Raw genomic sequence first — 24625 nt, 5'->3', positions numbered from 1 at the left:
ATCTTTTTGCGAATAAAGTTTTCAAGTCAATGGACGTCTTCTTCGCCACTCATGTCCATTCCCCACTCGACGTATTTTACTACCTTCGCCTCCGGCAGGGGATGAAGGATATCCTTCCAGACTATCCCCGTGAACCAGAACCCCTGTCTCCACTACACTTTCTACTTAGCTCGCAGGATGGGGCACACTTGGTCTCCGGCCTCTACCGCCGACTCCGGGCAGACATTGGTCCTCTTGAGGTGCGTGCTCGGGCGGCCTGGAATGCAGATTTACCTACCACTCTCATCGATGAGCAGTGGCGGTACTGCTGCGCGCTCACTGCCAGGATATCAGCTAGCAGCAGGCTTAAGATGATCCACTACAGGTTCCTCCAACGGCTATATTATACTCCGGTCAAAAAACTCAGGTTCCACCTTGCTGATACCGACGAATGCGAGCGTTGTCATGCTGCTCATGCCGGCTTCCTGCACCTCGCTTGGGAGTGCCCGGCCGTGCGGGCATACTGGCAACAAGTGGTGAAGGCTCTCACCGTGATGACCAAGATTACCGTGGAAGCGGACCCGCTTATCGCTCTGCTGGGGCACACGTCGCACTTTCCAAAATCCAGTAGGAAATTCATCGACACCGCTTTGCTCCTGGCTAAACGACGTGTGACATGTTGTTGGGGCCGTGGCAGGGCACCAAAGTTCAAGGACTGGCTCTCGGATATGACCTACTGCCAAGTCCAACACGTCACTTATTCCGAACTTCTACCGCTCCCAACCAGGCCCAAAGACATTTGGGAACCACTAGTTTCATACTTGCTGCATCGGGATGACGATGATACGACTTCGAATTGACAACTGGGGGGTGACTGGCTGACCTGGACACCCAGGTGCTCAGAGACATGCGTCCCTAGTGCTTTCCTGTCCTGCATCTCCGACCAATAGGGTATCTCCCTCCAGACGCGTGGCTTATGCCGATGCGACATCTAGTGTAAAAGGCTGTTTTTTTCCACGCCCCAATACGCATCACACTCCTGCCCTTTCCTCATGACTACCACTACATTAGGTCATGATACACAGCCCTGGACTTATTGCTGTCTATGCTCAACGGTTGCCATGATCGCCACCACTGATCCGTACTGTGCTCTATGCTTGATATTCCATGAGCAATTATATGGAATTGTTCTTTTATTTTCCTTTCTATTCGAACATGTGTAAGGCCTCTCAGTGCTCCCTTTTTCTTTTCCTTTTCTTTTTTTCTGTTTCCTTTTTTTTCATTCTGGTTAACTGTTTCGGGTTGATAAGAATTGGGGAGAAAACAATGAAAAATCTGTTCTACTGCTGTAAATCCTGAATTATACATGCCTCTCCCCCCCCTTCCCTTTACCCTTCCTCATTCCTCCTCTTCCCTCACTCTCCCCCCCTCCTGCCCACCCCTTTTCCTTCTCCTCTCCCGCCAAACGCCCTTCCCCCCATCTCATCCCAACACGGTTTATCGCCACCGGGCCTCCGGGATGCCGGTATCAAGGCTGTGTCTATCAATGTTGAATCTTAACCTGTATTACTATTACTCTTTCGCTGCCAGCCTCTGGGTTGTGGGCATACACAGCAGTGTAATTCCCTAATTATGCAATAAAGCAGTTTTGAACACCCAAAAAAAAAAAAAAAAATAAATAAATATGGCCCCCCCTGTCCATTAGCCCAAGTAAGGTTAACTGACAAGATGTCATCTAGTGGAGAACTCCTTTGCTGGATTCTACAGCATAATTTTTGGCGGACCCAAATTATCAGGCCCCCTGCAGGACGACCCTTAGGATTTTTTGTGGCTGGGATTTGGTAATTAAGGTACCCTAGATGATGTATTGGGATCACTGACCATGTTTCCTGGAACAGTAGAATATCAAATTGGTCTATAAATTTACACCATTCTGGTGATGACAGCTTACTAGTAATTCCAGCAATATTCCAGGAAAGAAAAGACAACCCTGTCTCTACTACGCCATCTACTACTAAACCTAGCGGAACCTGAGATAAAAATATACCTTGAGATTCTTCCTCCAACCCTGTTTCTGATTTTAAATTAGTATGATGATAACTAAGCATGGGCGGAAAATCCGTTACGCTCGCGGATTTTGCGGATTTTCGGGAAATTCGCAATCCGCGAGATTTGCGAATTTCCCGCAAAATCCGCAAATTCGCACGCAGCGGATTTTTTTTGCGGCGCGCGGCATTGGTGATACAATTTTTGCGGCGCGCGGCGTTTATCATCGTTTGCCGAGTTGTTTTTCTCGATATTTTGCGAGTGCTGCGCCATTTTGGATCTTGCTGTGTGATCCCGCGGGAATTTGGCGAGCGCGATTACGTCATCGCGGCTTGCCAACTTGCACAGCGAGAGTTTGTCAACGCGAGTACGGCGAGATCACGTCTCGCGGTACTTCGCAATTGCGAGATTTGAGATGCGGCGAGCAGCAACAATCTCGCACAAGCGAAAATATAAAATTTGCAATTCTGCACAAGAAATCCACCAGCAAGCAGCATAAACCTTCTTGAAATGATGATTTTTATCTGAATAACTCCTTAGGTTGACATTTGCCTGCACTTTTTTAGCGAGGAGTCCATTTTGGGGAGGGGGGGAGGGGGGTGGGAGGAAGGAAGTGCCCCACAGTCTTCAACTTCCTGTTCCTGTCCAGCAGGCTCCTCCCAGTGCTTTGTCCATCTCCTGGTCACTTTTCATTTGGATCTGGAGCTGGAAGGATTACTTTTTGTGGATGCTGCTGGATATTTGGATTTGAGGCCTTTTTGACTTTCTTTGGATCACTGTTGGATTAGAAATTTTACAAGTAAGTTTGTTTGGGGCATTACAGTTGCTGCAACTAAAATTTTGGAATTTTCGATTTTTGGGCTGTTTTGGGGCCTTTTGCCCAGGGGTACTCAGTGGTGGGTGGACTGAGTCTTTCTGTGGGTTGTCTTGAACTTAAACATCATGGAGGGCATGGATGGATTGGGATTGTGCTGATTTTTCAGTGATTTTCGTTTTTTGGGGCTGTACTTGTGGCCTTTTCACCAGGGGTATTTGAGTCTAGCATGGGCCTAGTCTTTCTGTGGGGTGTCTTGAACTTAAACATCATGGAGGGCATGGATGGAATGGGATTGTGCTGATTTTTCAGTGATTTTCGTTTTTTGGGGCTGTACTTGTGGCCTTTTCACCAGGGGTATTTGAGTCTAGCATGGGCCTAGTCTTTCTGTGGGGTGTCTTGAACTTAAACATCATGGAGGGCATGGATGGAATGGGATTGTGCTGATTTTGCAGTGTTTTTCGATTTTTGGGGGTGTTCATGGGGAGGGACAGGCCATGTGGCTGGGGGCCATTTTGAGTGCTGCTACAGGCCCTGGCCATGTGCTGGGAGGCAAGTGGCCATTTTGAATGCAGGCTTTGTTGTTAGGCCTGCAACCATTTTGCCTACTTTTCAACCTTTATGCCCAGGGGTAGTGAGTCTTGCATGGGCCTAGTCTTTCTGTGGGTTGTCTTGAATTTAAACATCATGGAGGGCGTGGATGGATTGGGATTGTGCTGATTTTTCAGTGATTTTCGTTTTTTGGGGCTGTACTTGTGGCCTTTTCACCAGGGGTATTTGAGTCTAGCATGGGCCTAGTCTTTCTGTGGGGTGTCTTGAACTTAAACATCATGGAGGGCATGGATGGAATGGGATTGTGCTGATTTTTCAGTGATTTTCGTTTTTTGGGGCTGTACTTGTGGCCTTTTCACCAGGGGTATTTGAGTCTAGCTTGGGCCTAGTCTTTCTGTGGGCTGTTTTGAACTTAAACATCATGGAGGGCATGGATGGAATGGGATTGTGCTGATTTTGCAGTGTTTTTCGATTTTTGGGGGTGTTCATGGGGAGGGACAGGCCATGTGCCTGGGGGCCATTTTGAGTGCTGCTACAGGCCCTGGCCATGTGCTGGGAGGCAAGTGGCCATTTTGAATGCAGGCATTGTTGTTAGGCCTGCAACCATTTTGCCTACTTTTCAACCTTTATGCCCAGGGGTAGTGAGTCTTGCATGGGCCTAGTCTTTCTGTGGGTTGTCTTGAATTTAAACATCATGGCGGGCATGGATGGATTGGGATTGTGCTGATTTTTTAGTGATTTTCGTTTTTTGGGGCTGTACTTGTGGCCTTTTCACCAGGGGTATTTGAGTCTAGCATGGGCCTCGTCTTTCTGTGGGGTGTCCTGAACTTAAACATCATGGAGGGCATGGATGGAATGGGATTGTGCTGATTTTTCAGTGATTTTCGTTTTTTGGGGCTGTACTTGTGGCCTTTTCACCAGGGGTATTTGAGTCTAGCATGGGCCTAGTCTTTCTGTGGGCTGTCTTGAACTTAAACATCATGGAGGGCATGGATGGAATGGGATTGTGCTGATTTTGCAGTGATTTTCGTTTTTTGGTGCTGTACTTGTGGCCTTTTCACCAGGGGTATTTGAGTCTAGCATGGGCCTAGTCTTTCTGTGGGTTGTCTTGAACTTAAACATCATGGAGGGCATGGATGGAATGGGATTGTGCTGATTTTGCAGTGTTTTTCGATTTTTGGGGGTGTTCATGGGGAGGGACAGGCCATGTGGCTGGGGGCCATTTTGAGTGCTGCTACAGGCCCTGGCCATGTGCTGGGAGGCAAGTGGCCATTTTGAATGCAGGCATTGTTGTTAGGCCTGCAACCATTTTGCCTACTTTTCAACCTTTATGCCCAGGGGTAGTGAGTCTTGCATGGGCCTAGTCTTTCTGTGGGGTGTCTTGAACTTAAACATCAGGGAGGGCATGGATGGAATGGGATTGTGCTGATTTTTCAGTGATTTTCGTTTTTTGGGGCTGTACTTGTGGCCTTTTCACCAGGGGTATTTGAGTCTAGCATGGGCCTAGTCTTTCTGTGGGCTGTCTTGAACTTAAACATCATGGAGGGCATGGATGGAATGGGATTGTGCTGATTTTGCAGTGATTTTCGTTTTTTGGGGCTGTACTTGTGGCCTTTTCACCAGGGGTATTTGAGTCTAGCATGGGCCTAGTCTTTCTGTGGGTTGTCTTGAACTTAAACATCATGGAGGGCATGGATGGAATGGGATTGTGCTGATTTTGCAGTGATTTTCGTTTTTTGGGGCTGTACTTGTGGCCTTTTCACCAGGGGTATTTGAGTCTAGCATGGGCCTAGTCTTTCTGTGGGCTGTCTTGCACTTAAACATCATGGAGGGCATGGATGGAATGGGATTGTGCTGATTTTTCAGTGATTTTCGTTTCTTGGGGCTGTACTTGTGGCCTTTTCACCAGGGGTATTTGAGTCTAGCATGGGCCTAGTCTTTCTGTGGGTTGTCTTGAACTTAAACATCATGGAGGGCGTGGATGGAATGGGATTGTGCTGATTTTGCAGTGTTTTTCGATTTTTGGGGGTGTTCATGGGGAGGAACAGGCCATGTGGCTGGGGGCCATTTTGAGTGCTGCTACAGGCCCTGGCCATGTGCTGGGAGGCAAGTGGCCATTTTGAATGCAGGCATTGTTGTTAGGCCTGCAACCATTTTGCCTACTTTTCAACCTTTATGCCCAGGGGTAGTGAGTCTTGCATGGGCCTAGTCTTTCTGTGGGTTGTCTTGAATTTAAACATCATGGAGGGCATGGATGGAATGGGATTGTGCTGATTTTGCAGTGATTTTCGTTTTTTGGGGCTGTACTTGTGGCCTTTTCACCAGGGGTATTTGAGTCTAGCATGGGCCTAGTCTTTCTGTGGGGTGTCTTGAACTTAAACATCATGGAGGGCATCGATGGAATGGGATTGTGCTGATTTTTCAGTGATTTTCGTTTTTTGGGGCTGTACTTGTGGCCTTTTCACCAGGGGTATTTGAGTCTAGCATGGGCCTAGTCTTTCTGTGGGGTGTCTTGAACTTAAACATCATGGAGGGCATGGATGGAATGGGATTGTGCTGATTTTGCTGGGTTTTTTTTCGATTTTTTTGGGGTGTATAACTGAACTGATGTTCCTCTGTCTTCCATTGTTTTTAGGTGCACAAGACTCAAGAGAACCACCAGTGCCAGGAAGAATTCCTGCAGCGGTGTGTGTGTGCAGCATAACGTCACGCGACGTCACGTCTGGCCTCAGACAACTCTACAATTCGTGCAACTGCGGCCTGCTGTCTGACCTGCTCTGAAGAAGATGGCCCCAAAAAAAGGTCTCCGTAGCTCCTCTAGCAAGAAAGTTGCTAGTAAGGAGCAGAAGAAGCAAGTTACCAAGGAGGCTGGTGTGCCAACCGCCACGTTTTTTGGGAGCAAAAAAAAAAGTATGCCTGCAGCAGCAGGATCTGCTGGGGACCAAGCTGGCAGCAGCACCCCCGCTCCATTGGGTTCAGTGCCTCCACCACCACCCCAAATTAAGTCAAAGCCCTTGAGTGCTTCAGAGGCAGTCAGTGTACTTCTCCAATCACCATCGACCAGTGATGTTGGATCATCGCAAGAAAGTAGCAGCAATGTCCCTGAATCAACACAGGTTGTTGTAACTCATCTGAGAAGTGTTGAACAACCACAGCCGCAACAACAACATGTGCAAGTAGTACAAGCCCAAGTACATGTGGAAGGAGAGGCAGCGCAAGGAGATGCGCAAGCAGAGGTGCATGGAGGGTCACAAGTGCCCACAATAGTTGTTCCTCCCGAAGTAGGGGCACATCAGGAAATTGACAATCAGACCGAGGTATCATTTGAGGAAGCCACTCCTCCTGATGATCATTCATTGTCTTCCACATCCCTAGCAAGGAAAAGATCAAGGGGGGTGTCTACATCTTCTTCAAGCTCACCTCCTACTGATGATCTGGATGACGAATGGGTACCACCACGGCAGCCTGAGAGTGAGGCATACCATGATCTGACAAAGATACCTAAGCGTAAAAGGAAGGTCGTCGAAAAACTCATACCTATGGAGTGTGATGAGGCTCAACAAGAAGTGACGCATACTGCTGCTGATGAAGCCCTTCACGACGACGATCCAGTCATCATAAAGGTCACTGCAGGCCCAGCGGGCATGCAGCAAAGAGACATTTTGACCCTATCCCGAGAAGCTGCTGAGCGTGATGATGATGTCGACGAGGGGGCAATGGAAGAAACACCACAATCATTGGCGTTAACTAGTACACCAACACCTACCGCTTCCATATTTCTTCCTCGCAAGAAGGGACCTCCATCCACCTCGACCTCAATTCGTGGTGGTGAAAGTGCAAAACGTACTGAAGTTCGGCAATCCACATCCTCCACTTCATCTGGCATTAGCAGCAGGACCACCACCACCAGTATCGCCGCCTCCTCCGGCCCCCAAAGACATTTCAAGTCTCCAGTTTGGGACTTCTTTATTGTTTGCCCAAAAATGGAAAACGTAGCCATTTGTACCATTTGTAAGCTTCGAGTTAGTCGTGGTAAGTTTGGTACCAACTATGGTACCGGAGGCCAGAGAGGTCATCTTAGGAGAGCGCACCCTGTCCAATGGTTTCCGCACCTAGAGGCGGTCAAGGAAGCCGGAATTGCAGGTAATGAAAACGTTGATTTTTCTTCTGATGATGACGAGGAGGAAGAAGACGATTCAAACACTTCACTTACACCCAGTACCCCTGTCAGCAGCACACCCCATGTGAGGCACACTAAGAGTGTGGGAGAGAGTGAGACATCAATGCAGAAAAGTTCATCAGCGAGCGTAACTGGGTCGAAGATATCATCATCATCCCGTAAATCCTTGGTCCAGGGCAACATTAAAAAGATGTTGTTTACAGAAGCGCAATATGAACGCAACCACCCACTGACGCGTCTGTATAACACTAAGCTGGCTAAAATGCTAGCTCTGGACCTTCTCCCTTTTTCTTTTGTAGAAGGGGTTGGTTTTCTAGAATTATTGGCAGAGCTCTGCCCTAAATGGAAGGTTCCTAGCCGGTTCTATTTTGCCCGAGTTGCGGTTCCAGCACTACATGAAGATGTTCTGAAGGTGATTGGGGCAGCTTTGCAGAAGAGTGCTGTTCACACTATACATCTGACAACAGGCATGTGGACCAGTGGCGCAGGCGCTGATTACATGTGCATCACTGCACACTGGGTCTCTTTTTCAGGGGCTAAAGCAAAGCTAAACACAGGTGTTGACATGGACATTGTTTTTAAAGCTGCTCGGAAACATGCAACACTAGCCATGTTTGGTTTGGAGAAACGTCACACAGCAGAAAACATTTTGGATGTCTTTAACACAAAGGTCCTTAACTGGCTGTCCCCACTAAAACGCCAGGTTGGTTATGTTTCCACGGACAATGGCGCCAATATAGTTAAGGCCATGAGGAAGGGTGACTATTTCAGAGTGCCGTGTTTGGCGCACTGTATAAACCTGGTTGTCCAAAAATTCTTGGGTAATAAAGGCAGTGCAGCGTACAGAGTATTGGACACCTGCCGAAAAATGTGCAACCATTTCAGCCATTCTTTAAAGGCCCGGAAGCAGCTGAGGAGCCTGCTATATCAACGTCAAATGCCAGTGAAAGCACTCATCCAGGAGGTGGTAACACGTTGGAACTCAACCTTCTACATGCTTGAGCGTCTGTATGAGCAGTATACGGTACTCGATCAATATTTCTTGACAGAGGGTACAGAGGACCTGAGGATGGGTGCGGCGCAATGGAACATAGTTCAAAGCCTGACACGCATGCTTCGTCCTTTTGAGTTCTTCACGCGTGCAGTCAGCAAGGAGGACTGTAATTTGGGAAAAGCTATCCCATTGTTGTACATGCTGGAGGACCAACTGAAGGAGGTGTGTTTTGTGTTTGAAAAAGATGTAAAAAACCAAGACTCTTTTGTTCTGGCTGAGAAATTATTAGAGCTCCTACAAGGTGATGAACGTGTTAAAACGATCCACTCAGAAGAGCATTACATTTGTGCTACTATTCTGGATCCACGCTACAAAAAGGCGCTGGCAGGCCAAGCATTCTTTCCTTTTGATGATGAACATGTTCCAAAGTACAAACATTGGCTAGCCTTGTCAGCCAAGAGGTTTGAAAGAGAACGGCTGAAAATTGAAGGAAATGGCAGTACATCAGCAGGCCATCCCCAGTCAAAACAATCCACTTCTGCAACTGTGGCTGTGGCACAAGTGACCTCTCAGCCGTTAAAGACACCGGCAACCGGATCATCTGCACCAGACACAACAGAAACATTGGAGGCTGAAGAGGATTGGCTAGCTCTGCGTGGGTTTGGTTCTCAAAAGGTCAGAGGCACAGCAAGAGCTAAGCAAAGTGGAAGAACCTTGGATGAGGACCTTGAGTCGATGGTGAAGGACTATCTGAATGACTCAACAGAGGTCTATGTTAATTCTGACCCATTGGCGTATTGGCATGGGAAAAAAGAATTGTGGCCACAGCTCACCAACCTGGCTTTAAACTACTTGTCTTGCCCACTCGCAAGCGTGTCTTCTGAACGTGTTTTCAGTGCTGCTGGTGGCATTGTAACTCCCAAACGGAGCCGCCTCTCGCCCAAAAATGTGGAGAGGTTAACAATGATCAAGATGAATCAGCACCTCATACCACCAGATTTCAGAGTACGAGAAATCGCGCCGGGTGAAGACGAGGTGGCCAGCAACATAGATGAGGGAATTTCTACTCTGTCAGGTGACACTGAGCTCACCCTGCCTGAATTCGCAGAGTATGATGACGAAGCCTTATTCTCATTCCTGGACCGTGATACTGAGCCCTGAAAATGAGACAACGAATCAATAACTTTCTTTTTCGTCCTTATTCACTTTTATTCCTGTGTGTCTGTCTTTCTTTGTTGTGCACAGTTAATATATTTCAAACTTTAATCAGATAATCACAAAAACAAGCCCATCAGCAGAACTGTCTTCACTGGTTTGCTAATTGATTTGAAGTTGCCGCAGTCTGCATTCCTCAGGTTCACAAGTTCAGAAGAACATGCTCCTCTATCCTCCTCCTTCAGACTCCTATTTCCATCAAACCAGAGGGCTGGTTTACGCCCAATGAAGAAAGACTCAGCACTTGTGGATGTGTTGTTCTACCTCTTTGCAGGTGAGTTGACGGCTCTGGGACCATTGTTGGGAAGCTCTAATACCGGATAAAAGTGTTTTGGACCAAATCCGAGGTGCACATTTTTTAGTGTTTTTGCTGACTTGCTTGCCTTTGAGGTGCTCTTAGGGGGGGTTCCGTCTGTTTGTGGGTGTGGTTCGGGGTCTGGGAGCACTGCTGGGACACTCTAATCTTGATTGCATTTGCTTTTCAGGAAATCCGTGGTGGCAACCCCGACTTATGGCCTAGCTACGCAGCGCGTTTGGACCGAAGGCCGAGAAATATTGCAAGTATGAGATTTTGCTTTTGGCCTGTTTGGGGGTGTTATGCTTCTTGGCGGGTGGGTTGGCGGGTCTTGGGGCATTCCTGGGAAGGTCTAATACCGGGTAGAAGTGGTTGGGACAAAATCCAGGCCGATTTTTTTTTTGCTATTTCTGACATTTTACTCAATGTAGCGTTTTCGGGGGCCTGTTTGTGGGGCTTCCTGGTGTTTGTGGGTGAGTTTCGGGGTCTGGGAGCACTGCTGGGACACTCTAATCTTGATTGCATTTGCTTTTCAGGAAATCCGTGGTGGCAACCCCGACTTATGGCCTAGCTACGCAGCGCGTTTGGACCGAAGGCCGAGAAATATTGCAAGTATGAGATTTTGCGTTTGGCCTGTTTGGGGGTGTTATGCTTCTTGGCGGGTGGGTTGGCGGGTCTTGGGGCATTCCTGGGAAGGTCTAATACCGGGTAGAAGTGGTTGGGACAAAATCCTCGCGGAAAAGCCTTTTGGCACTTTTTGTAACTTAGGGTTCGTTAGGGTTAGCCCTAGCAGCAGGATTGCATGTGTTTCGGGGTGGTCTAGATTTTTGCAACTGAGTTCTGGGGTCTTAGAGCACTCGTGAGAATGTGTGATTTTGGTTGCAAGTCATTTGAAGAAAATCCATGGTGGGAAAGGGGGGATTTGGCATAGTTAAAGAAAGCCTTTGCCACTATTCTTAACTTAGGGTTCGTTAGGGTTAGCAGTATTTCTATTGCATGTCTTTGGGTGGGGGGGGTTTCGAGTCTTGGAGCGATGCTGGCTATGGATACTTTTGCTTGGTTGCTTGCAAGTGGTTTGAATGCAATCCACGGTGGGTAAGGGGGTACTTGGGCCTACTTTTACTTTCAAAGTACGTTTTTTCACCAGTTATCTGCTAGGCCTAGTTTTTTGAGATTTGATTGGGGGTCTTCTACATTTTTGCGACTGGCTTTAGTAAGGGTCTGGGTGGGAGCACTGCTGGGAAGATCTAATTTTGTTCTAAAACACAGTTTACAGGACACCTAGCTTGAGGGGAAAGATCCGCTACATTAATTTGCCCATACTTATTTATCCTTCAAAAGGTGACTCTGACAGAGTACGCACTTTCAAAAATATTGTACTGTCTACTATGGAAAATCAAAGTGTGACTTTTTGCACTCCACAGCCTACATACCTTATATTTATTTATCAGTGGTGTTGTAATATTATATCACTTCCTGTTTTTCGTTGAATAATTACAGGCCGGGTTTCAGTCTGTGCAATGGGGAAAAAAGGATGGAGTCAGGCTTCACATTAGCGAGCCACAATTCAGCATCAGGCAGGCAGTGGACAGGGTGTCTTCTGGTCACCAACATCGATGGACGAAGCGTCAGCTGCAATGGAGGAGTGCCGCTAATAAGAGGATTTTTTTTCTGCAGGCAACTTACTTACCAAATTCAACAGGACAACTACAACAACATACAGATACAGTATCCTTTGTCTTTTTTTCTGACTGTGACTGCATTTCTTGGATCTCTCTCTGCTTCTAAATTGATCCCTTAACACATCACTTAGTCCACTCCACTATCACATCTGCACCACACATAGTCATTTGTAAGTGCTCCTACGTAATTCGCAAGTCGCAGCACGCCCCAGCCCGTAGAGGACTGGGATGGCCCCAATGATGAAGCATGTCACCAAGGGGCAACCCTGGTGAGTGAGGGGACACCTAGAAAAAGAGCAATTTCTCCTTTTCTATCTACTATACCTTCCAGACCAACCCCACTGAGTGTTGTTGTGAATGGATTTATAGTGACCAGCAAGGCTCTCGGGTATCTGGCTAAGTACAGAGACCTTATGTTGAATATCGTTATCAATAATTCCACACAGGCCCTGTACTGTCGCATTCTTTCTTCCACAGTTGTCGAATGTACTACTTACTTTTCACTGACATGCATCCAGTAGTGCATGCACTTTCAAAGATTGATGGATAGGTTTGCACCCAAAGATTTCTTTATGTTCAATTGTTTGTCCATGCTGTGCTTTTTTTACAGGGTGTCTTCTGGTGGTGACCAACATCGATGGACGAAGCGTCGGCTGCAATGGAGGAGTGCCGCTAATAAGAGGATTTTTTTTCTGCAGGCAACTTACTTACCAAATTCAACAGGACAACTACAACAACACATACAGATACAGTATCCTTTGTCTTTTTCTCTGACTGTGACTGCATTTCTTGGATCTCTCTCTGCTTCTAAATTGATCCCTTAACACATCACTTAGTCCACTCCACTATCACTTCTGCACCACACATAGTCATTTGTAAGTGCTCCTACGTAATTCGCAAGTCGCAGCACGCCCCAGCCCGTAGAGGACTGGGATGGCCCCAATGATGAAGCATGTCACCAAGGGGCAACCCTGGTGAGTGAGGGGACACCTAGAAAAAGAGCAATTTCTCCTTTTCTATCTACTATACCTTCCAGACCAACCCCATTGAGTGTTGTGAATGGATTTATAGTGACCAGCAAGGCTCTCTCAGGTATCTGGCAACAGAGACCTTATGTTGAAGATAGTTATCAATAATTCCACACACGCCCTGTACTGTCGCATTCTTTCTTCCACAGTAGTCGAAAGTACTACTTACTTTTCACTGACATGCATCCAGTAGTGCATGCACTTTCAAAGATTGATGGATAGGTTTGTACCCAAAGATTTCTTTATGTTCACAATTGTTTGTCCATGCTGTGCTATTTTTTCTTGTCTCCCAAAACCTTTCCCAAAAACCCCCGTACCCATCCATTTTTCAAACCCTAACCCTCTTCCCCCGGGCTGTGTGGTTTTCATTGATGTGTGACTAAATTACAGCAATAAATCCACACACTTGCTGGGGAGGATAAGGTGATAGCAACAGGCTGGTGAAGAAATCCGAGGATATATTCTTACTCTGATTGACAAAGACCCATGGCTAATGTCAAAGAACTTCAACCGAATTAGTTATACTTTAACATTTGTTAGGCTACAATGTGGCACTGTTCTAGTGTACTTCTGTCACCTGCTATATTCTCTATTGTACCGTTGTATTGCTCAGGAGGACAAACCAGATTTCATTTTCTTTTTTTTCATAGGCATGCAACTGCCACTGTGTCACACCACTAGTACCACCGCTATGAGGAAATTTTATCCGCCCAGGATTGCCAACCTTATTCGCTGTTTCCCGTGGAGCCAGCCCTGGGCCTAGCCCTACTTGCAAACAGAAATTACAGGTAAGATAGGCGTTTGGTTGGAGGTAGTATAATGGAGTATTAGGAGAGACGAGAGATTGGATTGACGGTAGTACTACTAAAGTCCTAGGACTATTCAGGAAAACAAACTTACTGTTAAACCCCCACCCACCAGACTGAAAAGCAGTAAAAAACAGGTATGGTCAGATAAAGTTTCAAAAAGTATATTTTTATAGCCCTAACAAAAGAATCTCCCGCAAGACCCACGATTGTCCTTCAAAAGTCCCCAAAAATCCCAACTCCCAATTCCCACCCCCCAAAAGTCTCTAAAAAAGGGGCAAGGGACACTATGGCGGGTGCTGTTGGAATTAGCAGCCAGGGCATCATGCTCATTGCGGAGGGTGGCAAGTTCAAAGCGGAGGCCCTCCACCACGTTCTTATAGTTATGGACCTCCTGCTCCAGGTAGGACAGTCTGAGGGATAAGCGGCGCCGGTGTGCCTTGCAAATCCTGTGAGGGGCAGCTGCTTTCTTTGCTGCTCGGCGGTGGCGTTTGGCTTTGGTAGCCCGGCTCCGTACCGCTGGAGCACTGCGCTGGATGGCAGCCCGCACGGAGGAGGATGCAGCTGTCCCAGTGGACGTTGTTGTTGTACCAGACTGCGTCTCCTCCTCCTCCAGGGCCACCAGCCGCCGATATTCAGCGACAGTGGCATCCAGCCTCCGTTGCCGGGCCATTCGAGCCAGCTCCTTCCCCCTTGATGGTGTCTTGGATTTGGAAGGAGCAACTACATGAAAAAAGAAAGACATAGTCGGTAACCAATGCTCCTTAAGATTAACACAAAATGATTGAGCAGAAAGTTGTCACAGTACAAGTAGCAAATTGAAAGCACAGTACATAACTATTGAGGACAGTATCTATGTAACCTCCGACTTCTTCATCCTTGCTCTAACATTAGTGGGAGTTTCAGGAACAAATTCTACGAGCACTATGGACTTCCATTACAGTCGACTATGACAGTACACCACTCTTATTCTTCTTCTTCTCTCTTGTTTAGGAAAATTGGTACGTTATCTTATGCAAGCCGGCATAATGCCAGCGCAGTGAACTTGCACCCGAGAAAAACAGACGCACACCATGGTGAGTGAGACAGACTTGCGTTACTGTACCGGTCCAGTACATGCAGGTGGTGAAGCTCTTACTTTTCTATTACGGGTGGCACTGAGAATACTCTGTTAAAAGGGCTACTGCTTAATTAATTTAGCTTTCACCCTACAGTGCAAATGAGTATTAGAAAAGGAAAATGAAGAAGCTAAATTATCTGATTATCTATCACTTCACATGGGATGTATTTGATGACATATGGGATGACTTTAGGTGCTTTGCTTATTATTGAATGAACAGTGATACCCCCACACATGAATGACGTACTACTACTAAACTAAAGTTATTAAGGGAGGTAGGGAGTGTCCACCGTAATAAACGGATATATGCTGTGCTTGCAGTTGCAATACAAACTACTGCTACTATTCATGGTAGTATTTGGACAACGTTACAACTTCTTTTCCTTGCCTTTCCTACACTGGAACGGACGTGCGGGTGCGGTGTTACATGATCTTCAAAGTAACACTTAGTTCATCCAGTGACCGTCTACTCTCTCTAGATACACATATGCTATCTAAGAGTCAGATAGTACCATGAATGATCCAGGCATCCATCCATTCAAAGTATATGCACACATACAGTTTCTGTCTCACCCACCCAGGCTGTTCTCCTTCCACCCATCCTTGCTTCATCATTCACCCAGCCATGCACCATACCATTTTCTTACCTTCCCAGCCACCTCGGGGACCAAGCAAACACATATCATTCTTCTTTGCCAGTCATCATTACATTTCTCGTGCTTCCACACTTACTTACACCCTTCTTTCGCTTTTCGTTCATCCCATCCATCAAGTTCACCTCAGATCTGATTGGGATTCTTCTCGCCAAAAACTTCACAGCTAAGTCGAAGTACATTTAGAGGAGGCTACTACCTGCTTTTTTTATAATACACCCGTGCAGAAAGCACACTCTGCAGTCTTCAATCTCAATGACTAAGGAATGTATAGCTTACCTCTGCCCGCCACCACCGTGTGAACCCTCACAGGCATGTCCTTGTCCGGCACTTGCACCGCCTCCTCCCCAGAGTTGTCCTCCTCGGCCAATGCCACCACCACCTCCGCGCTGGCCCCGTCTCCAGATGTTCCACCTACAAAATGCATTTAATAATGTTAGAATACACCACTCACTACTATATAATATTTGGTCTAGGAGGAAGAAAGAAATGTGAAAAAAACAGTATACAATTTAATAATTTATGACTGTGTACTCTAGAGTAAAAATGTCCCTTTTTCCAGGGAAGGCTGCTGTCTTGCTGCACTTTTTGGCACAACTGATGAATGTTTGCTTTTTACTTTTTAACACGCACCACTTTTTCTCCTAACAGACAGAAGCTTGACTTCTAAGAACACGAGCAGGATCAAGTTCAAACCAGGTGAGAGCTTGGCTCGACCACAAGAAATGTGTCCAATTAATCGTCAGCACTAAGCACTTTTCCATTTTCAGTTACACGTTCACTTTTATGACAAACTTGAATTTAATAAATGTGTTTACTTTTAATAAAGCTTTTAAACTTAAATAGACTCTGTGGTTTTTGGTCCTCCAGACTAGAGTGGATGAGCTAAAGGTTTTCGAATTTTTGCAAGCATGAGTCCGTGCCTCTGCCATCGGTGACTTTGGGAGCTAAATGACTCTGCCACACTATCTAGTCAGTAAGGAGATTGGGGGTTCAACTACAAAGTCTGTTATCACTGAGGTATGTGGAAAGTCTAACAGTTACAGCACCTATTATAATTGATAAGCTAAGAAGCGATGCATTATTTAGTGTCCATAGTTCTGTTTGTGCAGATTTGTCCCTGCAACAGTAGTAGAATGGATTGTCCTCCTATCCAAACCAAAAGTAAAGTAGTATCTTATTCTTTCTTGGTGGTCATTCACCTTTTTATTGTTGGCAATGGTCAAAGCATAAACATTTAGAATACTTGAAAAGACATTATGGACAATCCCAGAGGACTGCACTCAGTGCATAGAGCTATTGCTGACTAGAATGGGAGTCCAATGGAAATGCCAAATGTGCAATCTTAGTTAGCTACACAGACAGACTAATAAGAATAATCTAGTAATACCACACGGAGTCATAGTCGAGGCAGGATAAGAATTTAGATCCTGTCTACAAGAAGATCAAAGACGATTTTGAAAAAATCGAATGAGGAACGCTAGGAAAAAATAAGTACTCTATATTAAAATTAAAACTTACTGGGGCCAGCAAAGGAGCCCTCACCTGCCCGGTCCTGGCCTGCATCGTCAACAGCACCCTCCTCCTCCTCCTGTGTCCTCCTCTTGCCCCTGGGGGAAGCTGATGTACAACATGAAAGAAAGAAAAACAGAAAACATGGATGATATTTCTCAACCAAATCAAACATTTCAAAAGAACTAACAAAGTAACAAAATATTTTTGCGAAATAGCAAATAGGGAACGACTCCACGGGATATATTATTGACCAATCTCATGTGGTCGACTACGTCATTACTTTAGAATTGCTTGATTTGCGGACCGTTGAATTGGAAACTACCCTATGTAACTCACTAAACAAAGTACTAAAAAGGTTTGCCTAGGATTGGCAGGCAGCAGTCCGCAGCACGCAAAGTGACAGCCAAAGTCCATCGTGATTGAAGATCAGCGACAACACTAAAGTTTCCTACTACATTAACCAGTCATTAAAATACTCAAACTATTAATCCACCACCACTATTTCTTCTTATCGCCATGTGTACAAAGGAAGGACTGGACTTGAGTCTGTAGGGGCTGATTTAGAAGGCCCTTGCGGCTCTTTTTCTCCATTGTTGCGTGACTTTTGTGACACAGCGACACCACAAAAGAGGTGCAATGGTGCGGCGTATATTAACAACGTGACGCATATGGGAGATGCATCACGTTGTAAAGCCCTGCGCCAATAGGGGGTGTTCCGGCGCAAGGGAGGGCGTTCCTGCGCAGGAACGCATCCTAAAAGTGGCTGAGGGAAATCTACAAGATTTCAATCAGTCACTTTGAGGACAATGATGCGTGACTCAAACCCTACGCCTGCTTGAAGCACACGTATGGCTTGACGCAGCATTGGGGAGATAGGGCACCCCAGAGCATTGATGGAGCTGCACCATCGTTGCGATGCAACTCCAGCAATGCGCCGCCTTTACGGCACAGATGCGTAACGCTTTGGTGACGTTTTGGGCCCATGGTGCGCCGCATTGTAAATACGGCGCACCATGGGTGATGGTGGCGTGACGCACAATTACTGGCGCATCCCTGCTACTTTGCAGGGATGCGCCGGTAATTAAAAATCTGAACCTTAGTGTGTAGCATTACGCAGTTCTTTAAACTACACTCATACATAATTTCACAGGCCAATGAAATGAACACAAAATCTAAAACAAATAAGCATAGTAGCAACACTACTGAAAAGAAGGAGAGCAGTGTACCTGAAATGCACAGAAGATTTTGAAATATAATTTACCTACAATGTAATGAGCAGCATTATTGCTCTTGGTAAAAAACAAAAATTTGCAATATAATAACACAGCAGGAGAAAACATAGTAGTAAAGACATAGCTACTACTACTCACCAAGCCCGGGGATCTCAAGGCCAAGGAGGTCGAGCAGATCTCGCTCACGGGTCAGGACATCCGTCCAGCGGTGGGTGGCCTGGTTGTAGGTGCGCCAGACCCGAGAGTGGTGGTAAATGGCCTGGCACACCTTCTCCCACCGCTTCCGGCGCTCCCGGGCCCCGTATCCGGCACTGATCTTGCCGCCTCCCATGATGGTCCTGGGGAGGCGGCGCTGAACATAAAAAATGAGTTGGCCCACCTCCTCCGGGGTAAAGATCTCCCTGGGTACGACCTCCTCCCCCCTCAAACGCCCGCACGGGAGCCGGACACGGGGTGCGGGACCCTTCCCCTTCTCGGGATGCTTCCCGGCTCCCTTCACCATGGTCTGGGCGGAAAGGAATAAAGAAAATAGAATAGGGAAGAGAAGAAAAGAAAAGAGTTTACAAAAGTAGTTTAAAATTAACCAAAAGTAGCAGTAAACACAAAAATATAGGGCTAGAAAAATAGAGGGATAGATAATAAGTAAAATAGATCAAGAAAAACTTCAAACAAGCAAAGGATGGCAGAGATTGACAGAGGATACAAAGACCATGCCCAGAACCATAGCAATGAATGAGAAACAAGATGGCCGCGCCCGTTCACGACCGCGCGGGTAAGTTCGCGCGAGATTTTCCTTGCGAACACGCGCGAAACTGTACTGGCAAGCCGCAGACTTTGCGAGATTACACTTCGCGCCCGGAAACGGAAATACGTCAGGCAAACAAGATGGCTGCGCCCTTGAACGACCGCGAGGGTAACTTCGCGCCTTGCGCTACGAGCGGCTCGTAAAAACGCACAAAACCTTGCCAACTAACATGCCGCAAAAAAAACAAATTGCATATTCGCACGAATTTGCGGCTTCCGAATCCGATCTCGCGCGTGTTCGCGCCCCGCGAACCCCGCGAAATTGCAGAAAAACGAGTTTTTCAAAACTGAAAGCACTCGGCAGGGGCAAGAGTTCAAACTCATCATTAGTAACAATTCCCTGTAGTGCTTCCTGACTGGGGCCCCTCCAGAATTCAGTTGCTAGTTGCAACAATTGTATGACCCTGCTCTGACCCTCACAGCAGGCTCATAGAATAGCTACAAGTAGGCCACAAAGACCCTGGGGAAAAAAATGCACTGCAACAGAAAGCAAAATTACAGATAAGGAAGCAGGTGCCAGACTGGAATTTTAAAACAGTGACACATTAATAAACTAACCCCAAATTAATTCATCTCAGTTGAAACAGGGCTGGTGTGCTTGCTTTTCCCCCCCATAATCTACAGTAATGATGAACCAGAGGGTGGCATTGATGTAGCAGAGGGTTGCAGTGGTGAAACAGAGGGTGCTGGGAACCTGTGATGATGAACCAGACGTAGAAACAACATAATCGCGACCGTTGCGCGCCGAAATATAAGTTCGCAATTGCGAACTGGTACGAAACCCTCGCGAACTGGCAGAAATCCTTGCGAACACAAAAAAAAAATCCGCAAATTCGCAAAAATTCGCGGATTTTGCGGATTGCGAGTTCGCAAATCCGCAAAATTCGCGAACAGGAGATTCGCAAAATTCGCCCATACTTAATGATAACATGAATGTTCGAGTGGAGATGCAACTCGACCAGGAGCAAGACGTGGTTCTAACATAGAGGAGACAGACTGTGGCTCAGAGTGTTTATTCTCATTTCTATTACTTAGAATAGATACATCATCTACCCTATTCCCTGGGATCAAGGGAATAACATTTGTGAGACCAAACCCCTTCTCTGTAGGAATGTCTATACTTTTTAGCTCAACTGATTCATTAAACACTACACTGTCTGCCATCTCAAGTCAATCACATTCGTTCAAGTCTGACAGTGCCCCAAATCTGTTTTCAAGACTAATTCCCCATTCACTAGATTGGGGACCCCCGCCCCACTTGTTTGACACCGGGTTCCTCTTTGTCTTTAAAATACTCAGATTCCCTATTTTACCTCTATGATCGAAAAAATCCAAAGTTAACGGAATGATGTCTGTACTCCTGCGTTGTGGGGGAAATACATTTCTCAAAACATCAGGGAGTACTTCTGGACTTAGAAAATGCAAAACTACACAATCACCTTTAAATTTTTTCACACCATTCCCTATCCAATCCACCCTTCTTGCCATAGTAATTTCCTCAGCTAGCTGCTGTTTACCCCATGGGGATATCATCATGTTATTGGATAGCCAGTGAAATGCTTTACTAATCAGGGAAGATGTAGATTCCACTTGACCCGGCTTTATGGAAGGCACATTGGCCAGGACCAAGACTAGGGGGGATGCCTCTACAATGAGTTGACCTGGGCCTTTCTCAATGCCCATCCCAGTGGATTTTGGTGGGGGGACTTCGTTGGATATTACCTGAACGTCGTTGGGTACTGGGTGCTGGGTCATTTGGGGATTTGAGACAACTTTATCCCTACCCTCTATCCCAGCCCCTGGTACATATGCTATAGGTTCAGCTCTATTTGGAACTGGAATTGGTGTATTACTCACCTCCTCCACAGACTTATTTATGAGTCCCCCTGGCCTGTTTACCTCTGCTGTTAGCTGGTCAATTTTGGCTACCAACGGTTTAACAATGCATTTGATCTTTGAATCAATCATGCTCACCAGTTTTGTTAGCTGGTCAATTTTGGCTACCAACGGTTTAACAATGCATTTGATCTTTGAATCAATCATGCTCACCAGTTTTTTAATTTGATCATCCTCCAATATCACCTTCCCACCATACTCCCCTATTGCCTCTTTTGTGGCCATTATTTTAGGTGGAGAGGCAGTCCTTTTCCTACTAGAGCGTAACCCACCACGTTTGTTCTGGCCCTTTCTACATGCTCTAACTGCTCTAGTTACTGGCATGGACACAGGGGAGGGGGAATTATCTACAATCATGTTAGACTGATCTAAGGAGTCATTGACTAAATTAACAGCAGTAGGAATGGTTTGGTCGAAGTTGTCATCAGGGGGAAACACAGTATCTGGAGTATCACTACAATGGACCTGTATCGGGACTTTTACCAGGTTGGGTTCTGGTGAAGAGCTCTGTGTGGGGATAATGGGTGTGGAACTCAAGCCCAATGATATCCTTCTTGTGCTGTTGATTTTGCTCACTACCTGCACTAAGTAGTTGTCCATAGTGTTAGAAACGGAAGATGACTTTTGTTTGGACATGTTGCACACAGTGGGATGGTAGCACCCTTATACAGGAAGCTCAAGGGCAAACAGAAATTAGCAGTTGACGTTAGAACGCAGCACAAACAATCCCCACAAGTGTTGAAAACAATAAGTCGTACGATGAGGATGCCACAGAAGGACCACGACAACAACGGATAAAGATCCTAGCCCAGTCCAGTCACGTTCAGTCTCGGACTGTCTCAGACTGTCCGCCCTTTGTCTGGGCTTCGTCCAGCACACGCCCGCGTGCGTCCCGCGATCACAGTAGAGGGCGTGGCTAAATAGGAGGAGTATGGGGCAGGAAGAGACACCAGGTGCGCTGCGTTGGTCGTGCGCGGTGATCCCGGGGTCTCTCAGTCCCGGCCCCAGTCTGCATGCAGCGGTGTTTCCCAAAGTTAAGTATCCCTTCCAGTTAGCAGGCTCCGTGAGGCAGAGAGAACAGATTCAAAGTCCTTGTCCCAAAAGAACAACTGCGAGCGGCTCCCGCGGAGCGGGGGGCGCGAGTCGTAAGTAGCCGGGAGGAGCAGGGAGGAGCAGGGGGCGGGAAGAGACACCAGGTGCGCTGCGTTGGTCGTGCGCGGTGATCCCTGGGTCTCGCAGTCCCGGCCCCAGTCTGCGTGCAGCAGTGTTTCCCAAAGTTAAGTATCCCTTCCAGTTAGCAGGCTCCGTGAGGCAGAGAGAACAGATTCAAAGTCCTTGTCCCAAAAGAACAACTGCGAGCGGCTCCCGCGGAGCGGGGGCCGCGAGTCTAAGTAGCCGGGAGGAGCAGGAAGGAGCAGGGGTCGGGAAGAGACACCAGGTGCGCTGCGTTGGTCGTGCGCGGTGATCCCTGGGTCTCGCAGTCCCGGCCCCAGTCTGCGTGCAGCGGTGTTTCCCAAAGTTAAGTATCCCTTCCAGTTAGCAGGCTCCGTGAGGCAGAGAGAACAGATTCAAAGTCCTTGTCCCAAAAGAACAACTGTGAGCGTCTTATCCTGCTTGCACTAATGGTCTAGACCAGGGCTCTCCAATCTTTTCTGCAGTAAGAGCTACGTATGTTCAATGAAAATCATCCCAGCTACTAATATTAGTATTGTTACAGATACCATGACCACATAAGACAATCACATTAGTGGCCACTATATCCAAGATTACTAGCAGTGATCACTTTAGCGCATCAGGCAGTGTTCTCAGCAATAATATAAAAAATGTGTTTGTCACTTTTGAAATGCCTTTAGCTGGGTAATACATTACAGTCATAGCGGCAATGCCCCTATCATCAAGATAATTATATTAGTAATATGTCTCCCTAATGTAACACAAGATATCACTCAAATATCAGCTTTTAATATATTTCGGAAATTCAGCCATTTTCTTTCCACACATGAGCTTATGAGTTCAGAAAAAAACTAATTCTTTTCACCAATACACATGCTCAATTTTCGTATACATATATTAATTTAGCTAAGCAATACTTTCTAATTTAGGAGGCTAAACTGCACACAGGAGAGCCACTTACAGGTAGTTGGAGAACTACCATTGCTCACAAGCTACTCGTTGGAGAAGCCTGCAGTATACCTTTTGAGGTATATGCTGAGTCACGCTCTCCATGTTCCCTTAATGACAGTAACACATTTAAGGATAAAGTAGGGGGTAAAGAGTAAGACATTTAACCGCCAGACATAAAACCAGAAGGGTATAGTAAAGATCTCATACAGCTAGAGGGGATGGTTAGAATGCAAATATTATTCAAAGGTAGCTTGATTGCAGGCAAATTATATTTTGTCAAACATGGTTCCAGGCCTTTGTGGTGGAAACCCCCCCAAAAATTAGGAATCCAATTGAATATCAACAATAAGTAACAAACATTGCGAGTTGACAGATCCATTACTGGTCCAAAAGTATATGAGGCTTTCTCAAAGATTTCTAAAATAACATGGGACTGATAAAAGGTTTCCTTTACAAATTCAAACTTAAAATGGTTGTCAAAGCATTAGCACACAAGGATTAACCCATGTCCCTTCTAATGCACAAACCACTAATCAAGGAATTAAACAAACTAGTTGACAAAGGAGCAATAGAGAATGTTGATTGTTCTGAATGACTGGCACAAATTGCTATTCCCGTCAAAGGAGTTTGTAAAAGTAATTGCCTGTGTGTTGATTTGAGAGACTTGAATGTAAGCATTTGGGAGGAAAGACAACCCTGTCCAGATGAAACAAGGTTCTAAGGCCCTCATTTTTGGTGTTTTGGCGTAGGACAGAGAAACAAGTCACCTTGCTGCGCTGTCCTACATCAAAGAGAAAGGAAAGAATGCACCTTATTTATCCAATATGCATGCATTCCTGTCCTTTCCACCTACTCTGGAGCCGTTTCGGCAGCCAAGTGCCAACATAGGTACCCTTCCACCATCATACAATGGTGCCTGTGCTGTCGGCAGGATTATTTTTGTGCAGGAAGGGGAACCTTCATGCACAAAAACAATCTTGAGAGGCCGTTTCATCTTCTATGTGTGCTGCAGAAGGCAGCACACATGTATAGTGAAAAAAACGAGAAGTAACATTATTTCTCCTCGTTACGCTTCACCTTGGGAGGTGTAGAGTTTTGGCTCATCACCAGGTTTATATGGTTTTGTAAATCTGGGGAAGGGTCGAAATCCATGGGTTTCACATATGAACCCCCACCGCAATGCCCATGAAACACCTCCTGAGTGCAGAGTAAGGCAATGCAGCGATTTTCACTGCCTTGCCTTTCTCCATATCTATGAGGCCATTCAAAGACAAGCTAAGTGACTTTGCGTGGCATCATAGATATGATTTCAAGGTTTGCGCTGCCAGAGTGCGCACATAAAAAGGGATGCTCCAACGGCATGTTGGGGCTCATAAATATCCCCCATTGTGTTATTCAAAGAGCTAACTGTTTCAGTGTATTAGGTCTCCGATCAGCATATCATCAAGCTGCCTTTCAACCTGAGTCTAGACTTGTTACATCCTTTATATCTCCTTTCAAACAACTTTCTGGTGAAGAATTGGCTTGGTAGTTTAGTCTGCCCTGTTCCCATGATGCACTGGGCCAGGGACAGACTGATTTGCATATAGCCAGGTTCTGAGCTGGGATGGGGCAGTGAGATAAATAACGGTGATGGATCAAGCCCTGATCTTTGGACTGGGTAAGAGTGGTCTGTTTAACTCAGACACTC

Source organism: Lissotriton vulgaris, chromosome 10, assembly GCF_964263255.1.
Source record: "Lissotriton vulgaris chromosome 10, aLisVul1.2, whole genome shotgun sequence".
NCBI lineage: Eukaryota > Metazoa > Chordata > Amphibia > Caudata > Salamandridae > Lissotriton > Lissotriton vulgaris.
The sequence above is the reverse complement of the archived record's forward strand: the minus strand, read 5'-3'. Positions refer to the sequence as shown.